At 41.2% G+C, this 7,460-nt stretch overlaps 1 long non-coding RNA gene across 1 annotated transcript; it reads right to left on the bottom strand.

Annotated features, from left to right (window-relative positions):
* Nucleotides 1-4,535: 4,535 nt before the first annotated feature.
* On the bottom strand, nucleotides 4,536-6,130 carry LOC128444889 (uncharacterized). Its single transcript, XR_008339199.1, has 4 exons — nucleotides 6,023-6,130; nucleotides 5,435-5,617; nucleotides 4,729-4,815; nucleotides 4,536-4,601 (listed from the first exon to the last, which is right to left on the bottom strand). It is a non-coding gene; the product is annotated as an uncharacterized LOC128444889 (long non-coding RNA).
* Between the last annotated feature and the right edge of the window lie 1,330 nt (nucleotides 6,131-7,460).

Raw genomic sequence — 7,460 nt, 5'->3', positions numbered from 1 at the left:
GCAGAGTGAGTCACACGGTGTAAACAGAAACCATCCTGCTGCAGCCAGGGCAGTGGATAGATTTCAAGTTAACGGTGGATCGCCATGGGAATGATAGGTGGCAAATCAAAAGAGCTCTTGTCAATCCAAGTTGTTGTTAATATAAAATAAATCCCTTTGTACTTCGTGAAGTATCCTCTCACAGTCATATTAATGAGAATGTGAGAGAAGAGGGTGTCAATGAGATGAAGGAGGTGTCAGTTTGTGAGATGGAGGGGTGATCGAGAAAGAGGGAAGGAGGTAGGGAGGTGGGAAGAGAGATAGTTTCACACAAGAGTTCACCGGTGCCTTCACCAAAACACACACACACACACACACACACACACACACACACACACACACACACACACGGGAGAAAGTAAATTATTACTGTGCAAATCTTTGGGGTCTGATAAACATTGTGCTCCCATGTGCCGCTCGTGTCACACTTATCTGTGTGTGTGTGTGTGTGTGTGTGTGTTTGTGTGTGTGTGTGTGTGTGTGTGTGTGCACTCATGTGCTTGCTTCAGTTGTTTGGATTCAAGTTGCAAGGTTAGACCAACAAGCTAGTCACCTGTCAGTTTACAACTCACATCACACTACGCCTCGCTGTTCACATCAACCCTCCTTTTCCCCCATTCCCTCAATACACTCTCTCTTATTTTTTCCCCCCCTGTTTCCCTCTCTCACTCTCACACACGCACATAAACACACTCTCAGTTGGGAGATTCTGTATTGTGTTAACTAAGTGGGGGGCAAAGTAGGAGGAAACCCGAACAACAGTAGACTTACACAGAGGCGTAGAGGGGAGCAATTTGTCTAAAAAGCCCAAACACAAGAGAAACTACATTGTGGTTAAGAGAAAATATTTTTTAATGAAAAGTATTTGGAGAGGCAAAAAAAGGAGAAAAATCCACAGGAACTTGGCGACATAAGCTGATCTTTGAAGGAAGATACAAGATACTCTTCAAGTAGTGGGTCTTTCATTTCTAATTCCAAAAGCACACTTCCAACACCGTGAAACTTTTTGCAGATTTTTTTGAAAATTACTTTGTCAATGTGTTTCATCGTTCTTGGGGTGATCTCAAAATCTTCATCCTCGATTTCGATCCATATTTTTTCCACCAGACGCTCGATGATGGTGCTTGGTGATCTGAGCTCTACGAACACCTGAGCTTTATCAAAGATCCTCCGAACCAGCTTCATAACAATTATCCTGATGAGGGATTTCCTTCCGTCCTCTTGCACTTCGCTGTATTCTTCCTCGATTTCAGAAGTTTTCACTTCGCTTTCCGGGCCAGACCCTTGACTATCTGCAGAAGTGGTCACCTCGCTTTTTGAGCCAGACCATTGACTCTCGAAAGATTGCAGAGTGACCCATCCGAGCGGGCCCCATGATATAGACTTTTCGAAACTTTTTGTTAACACCCAGGAAGTAAGACTTTCTGCCTGTGTGTGAAGCCACCACCTCATTACTCCAAGGAAACACCACGCCATGGCAAGGATGTCAGCTGATAGGATAGCCTGTGGCGGTAAAACCATTAAGCTTGTGCGCTTTGGTCCTGAGGTGATCTTAGGTCTCATCCTATCAATGTGATTGATGAGGATATTTTTCAGCTCATTGGTTAACTCCAGGGTTTCACCACTGTAAATATCCTCAATCCATTGAGACACATTCTGCCCCTGCTGTGTCTCACCAACTACTGTTGGAAGCAGAGCGTCAATATCACTAATGACTGACTGCATTGACTGCATACTTAAAACCTTGTCAAAGGCTGGGTTGTCAGGGCTGTCAAAGTACTTGATGTTCAGTCTCTCCACAATATGACAAATGGAAGCTTGGGCAAACTGCTTTGCAGCGCCTTTCTTAATCCATCCACACATTTTCTTCATAGAGGGTGAGCTTTGGGCTGATTCTAGATCAACTTCGCTCTGCGACATGATTTCATCCACAATCACCTCAGCAACGTCATCTGCAACATTCCTAATCTCCAGAGTGGAGCCAGATTCCAACTGCTCATAATCAGAAGAGGATTTGATGAAGTGAGAGACCTCATCCTTAATGATCTCCTGGACAGTTTTGGATGTTGCAGACAGAAGACTTTCTCTGTCTCCTGAGATTGTCTTCCGGGATGAGGATGATGCCTGACAGTCTTCTTTATCGACCAGTTGTTGATTTTTCAGATTCCTCATGAGTCCTTTGATCATTTTGCCAGCCTGTTGAATTAGACATTGTAGTCTTTTTGAAGATGTGATACGAGGAATAGATTCCTTCACAGTGTCCACGCTCATGGAAAGGACAGAGTTGACACACTCTGCAATCTCTTTAGCAATCAACCTTGTCAACTTGTCTGAGCTGACCAGCTTGACCTCATCTGGAACGTCAAGAGCCTGAGCAAAAATCTGAGGAAGTGTGTTGCCCAAAGAGCAAATCACACCATTCAGAGACACAGGCCCAGCGGTGCTCACATGACCCTTTAGGGTGGATTGTGTCATTAAAAAGACAATTTCCAGCAGTTTCTCTCCCAGTGTGGTTATTGTGGCCACATCAGGTTTGCCTGCTTTCGAAAGATTCCATTGTTTTGATGTCATGCCTTCGAAATAGGACGTCACAATGGGTAAAAGGCTGTTGATGTCCATATTCCTGTTTCTGATATTGTTTTTCAATACTTCTGCTATTGGCTTCGTTTTTAAAAATCAGGTTGATTCCTGGGTATAGTAAGTGATCTCTCTGTTTGCCTACTTCAAAAATTCACCTATCAACTAGAGGGAGAACACACACCAAAGAGAACAGACACCAAACAGAACACACACCAAAGAGAACACTCACTAAAGAGTACACACTAAAGGGAGAACGCCCTCACTAAAGAGAACAGAGGAATCCAGGACAGCTGACATCACAGGCTGACACCAGGCTTTCCATCTTTAACAAGCCACGCCCCCAAAATATTGACTGTTGATGTCAGTAGCAGAGGTAGCAGGCCCGGCCCTGGCAATGTTGGCGCCCTAGGCAAGATTTCAAATTGCCCCCCCCCCAACATACACACGCAAACTGTCATGCAACCCCAATAACTTTTGGAATGTCTACAGATGCACACACAGGCAAATAGAATTGTAAGCTATAAAAAAACAATACATATATACAATAAAAAATATAAAAAAGAGTCTGAAATCAGCTGTACTGATAGCATATCATGTCATGTCGACAAAAATAAACATTAATGAAGTCCACAATCGGGGTGATTCTTACCTCTATATTGATCTTTCTTCTCCTCCTCTACTTGCGGTGCTTTCTAATATTAGTTATTTTTGTCGTGCACTAGTTGCTAGTTGTACATCAAATTGCCCTTGAAGGATAATAAAGATTTTATTTTATGGACAACGAATCTCTCTTTTGAAATGTTAGGGACACAACTGGTGCAACAGTTGTTTCGACCTAATCAAAATCAGGTAGCTGATTGTTCGGTATAATATAATAGGTCTGATCACCGGCAACGATGAGAAATCCTACAGAGAGGAGGTCAGAGCCCTGACATCTTGGTGCCAGGACAACAACCTCCATCTCAACGTCAGCAAAACGAAGTGTTTTGGAGAGGGGGGTTTCAGAGGGAGGGGGCAGCTCTGGAGAAAGGTCTGTCAATCCAGGTCTGCTGCTTGGTGTGATGGGACATGAGGTTAGCATCAGGAGCGGAGGTTGCAGGAGGGACCGTGGAGCTGAGGCACACCTGTACTGCTTCTCTTGAGAAGAACTGAAGGACATAAACAAACCATAGTGTTAAATTATGAAGATGGTTCCCTCTGATTTTTTTTTTTTTAAACATAAACGTCAGACAGGCCACTAAAAATGTAATATGCTAAAGCTAACAGCTACCAAACACCAAGCTAATACCAGGCAGTAGCAACAGTAGCATTGCAGCAGAGTTTACCTGATCACAGCACTCACATTTCTTCATCAGTGAAGTACCTCGCCATGTTTTCCTCTTCAGAGGAGGATTCATCCAAACCTGCTGCAGCCTGCTGAGCTTGAACTCTGTGGAATCTTCTCTTGAGCACGCAGAGTAGGCCCTCACGTCTCATCTCCCTAAATGCCTCAGTACTACCTGAGAGTATATGATAAAAAACAAAACCTTTTAAAAGTGCGTTTGTATGTATATATACACACATACAAGGCTTTCTTTTCTACAGAAATCTTTTTCCTGAGTTGATGTCTCTGCTTATGCCATCAAAAATGTGAAACCAAATATATTTTTTGTGAACCCATACAATATGTCCAATGTAACATCAATAAAATCTAGTCTACTACACTAACATTTTAATGCCTCTGTTATAGCGAGTCGCCGGAGGCATAACTGCATGTTTTCGGATTGTCTAACTGTGTATCTGTCTTAAAGTCAAAAGGTAATTCTAGTGTAGTTTTTTTGTAATAAATGGGTTATCTATTTTTACAATCTACAAAATGTTATCTATACATTTGGTCACAGAATGTTACACAAATAAATTGGCATCTTGCTGTCTCACCAGTCTGACGATGCAGCTTAAGCGTCCATCAAGGGCTTTCTGCAGGTAATTTTGATTGTTTGTTTCTTGTGAAGAGGAGAATAACATGAATTCGTACCAATATCAGTTTACAATCAAACCTTTTTGTGTTGACCTTGTTTAAACAGAGTCAAAGGACATTGTACAACAATGACACACATTTTTCCAGAGTACCTGTCGTTCACTACTGAACTTCTGACACCCATTACTGGACTGTGTCTTCCTGTAGAGTGGTGATGTTCTCAACGTTCTTTTCACAGTCTGTCAAAACAAAATTAGAGTTACAAATGTTAATGCCCCACAACCCATTGCAGATACGGTTGTATTTGCACACCACATCGGATCAAAACAAAACTGCAGTCTGTGAAACAAGCAGTTTTGGTAGATATAAGGGAAATGCTAATATTCCTGCATGAAACATATTCAGTCCCTTAAGCAAAATAACAATGATGGCAGGCCGCAACCTCGATGCCTTCGTCTACTTTGCTTACAGACTAGTTTGCGGAGTCTCGTGCTGCCACCCACTGACCGATACATCATCGCTCTTTTCTGAAACTAATGAAGGCAAATTCACACATGTAGACAGAAATAAACAGTATAAATTAAAAGGTGTAAATATTGCTAACATTATGTTTGATGGGGGTCATCATTATACATAACAGAGGAAAACTTTGCACATGTATTCCTTAAATTTACTTGCCTTCCTGTGGAAAAAGTTGTTTTCCCAGTTAAACAATCACAGCAGGGAAGCATGATTGATCAAAATTCTTTCAGTGTGATATAAACTTGTATTTCAGCAAGCGTACTTTGGGGATTTAATAAAAATGTATATTTGGCAAATTATATAAAATGGTGTTTCTGGTATGTAACTTAAAAGTACCTCTTTAATGGTAGGATCATTTCTCTCCCTCATCTTCCTCGTGGTACGTGGATGATATTAGTGGGCTCAACCCGGCTACTCTTTCTCTCCAGGCTGCCCTTCCTGCTCTTCATCAAGCAAAACAAAGTGTTCGGTCCAAGTTATTGACGTTAATGAAACTCCTGTAGCTTCACTTGGATCCTCCTTGATTAAAAAACAGAACATAGCAATTGTTTTATAAAATGAATCGCAACTCCATAACATGAAAACATTGTCATATTGCATACTATACATTAAACCAAATTGATCTGATATTGTGGAGTAATGGTAGACAAATACACTCCTTATTAATCTAAAGCATTCATAAATCAAATTCATGTTTATATTTATATTGTAGCGTCCCTCAATGATGAGCTAAGCGCCTTGAACTGGTTTCAATAACCATGTATTCACCTCCCAGGTAGCACAGGCTAATGTGGGCTGTAGCATGTGGCTAACAATGGCGTATTAGCTGATGAACAGCGTCCATAGTGTGGATTGACGGACTCTCTCCGCACTCGGACTGTAAACCTAGATCGTAACGATCTTTAAAAACAATAAACTACTTACCTGACAGAAGGAAGATGACATCGTGGTCTTCCAAGCGCTCCGTGTTTATGACGCAGCCCCGAGTTAAAGGACTGGTTGTTTACAAATAGGGTTTTTACGACAGCCACACGTCATGTCCGCTCGCGCACTCGGTCCGGTCGCGCACTCGGTCCGGCCTCGGTATGAACAGACTCGCAGGACCCCTCTCATTAGAGATGTAATCTAGCCTCAAATATTACTATTATATAACATGAATAACATTCACGATCACTGAAGGACACCACGCAGGGACTGTGATTTAAACACCAAGCTGCGCCGTGGTGGCATGGCAGCGTCATGGCAACAATCATAGCAACGATAAAAACATGCGTGATAACTATTAAAATATTTATCATAAGCACGAACTGGCTGAAGACTGTGGAAGCAAAGAGCACATTTCTTGCTAGAAATGGTGTCAGAATGTATTTTTATGCCCAAACTAAGTTACAAAATTATATTTTTATCTGAAAAAACAGGGAATCTCCGCCATGTTTTCCTCTCCGCAGACGGGAGCTTGAGAGTCACGTGACGTGAGAACACGCCAATGCAAAACAATAGGAGGAGTAAATGTTACCATCTCACAATCTGGCCTCTCAGATTGTGAGATGGTAACGTCGTTCCAAGTGGACCAACGTTGCCATTGAACGTTTTCTGATGAGACTGGTTTTCTGATAAGACTTTTAAACTCCTCCGAACTGCAATAACTCCACTAAACAAGCACCGTGGCATTTTTGCACTATTGCACATAATTGCACTATTGTTTTTTTTTTATATATTGTATATATTTAGATATATATTTTGTATTTTGTATTTTAAATTGTTTATATTCTATTTTTTCGGTTGTAATTCTTTAGCATTGCTAGAAGAGAGCCTGTGACTCAAGCATTTCATTGCCAGGGACTGCTCAATGTTATCTCTGTGCATTTAATAATAAACTCTTGAATCTTGAATCTTGAATCCCTCTGTTGTTTACACATCTTTTTTATTATTCTGTTTGAACATGTATATGAGAACGTGTCTCATTCAGTCGGAAGCCTTAGAAAGAGCTTTTAATTCAGCAGCCACGAGGGAGTGTTCACTTTAGGCTTTCCAGGAAACCACCTTTCTAGGAACATGTCAAGCCCTTCCAATAAAAGTATTAATCACGATGCTTTCATTGAATGTAGGTCAAACATCAGGATTGTTGTTATCAGTCAGGACTTCCTCAAAGACTCCCCACTTGGTCCTGATGAATTCCTGATATGAGTGAGTTGTGTGTTTATCAAATGTTCCCCTCTTAGACATGCATACAACACACCCGTAGTATTTTTATCTTTATGGTATCAACAGAGGAGTATTATTACTGGAGTTCAACAACTGACTGTGCTTGAACTGATTATACATGAGTTGAATAACACTGTTTTGTAAATAATATTTACAA

This window comes from Pleuronectes platessa, chromosome 7, assembly GCF_947347685.1.
Source record: "Pleuronectes platessa chromosome 7, fPlePla1.1, whole genome shotgun sequence".
Lineage (NCBI taxonomy): Eukaryota > Metazoa > Chordata > Actinopteri > Pleuronectiformes > Pleuronectidae > Pleuronectes > Pleuronectes platessa.
The sequence above is the reverse complement of the archived record's forward strand: the minus strand, read 5'-3'. Positions and strand labels throughout refer to the sequence as shown.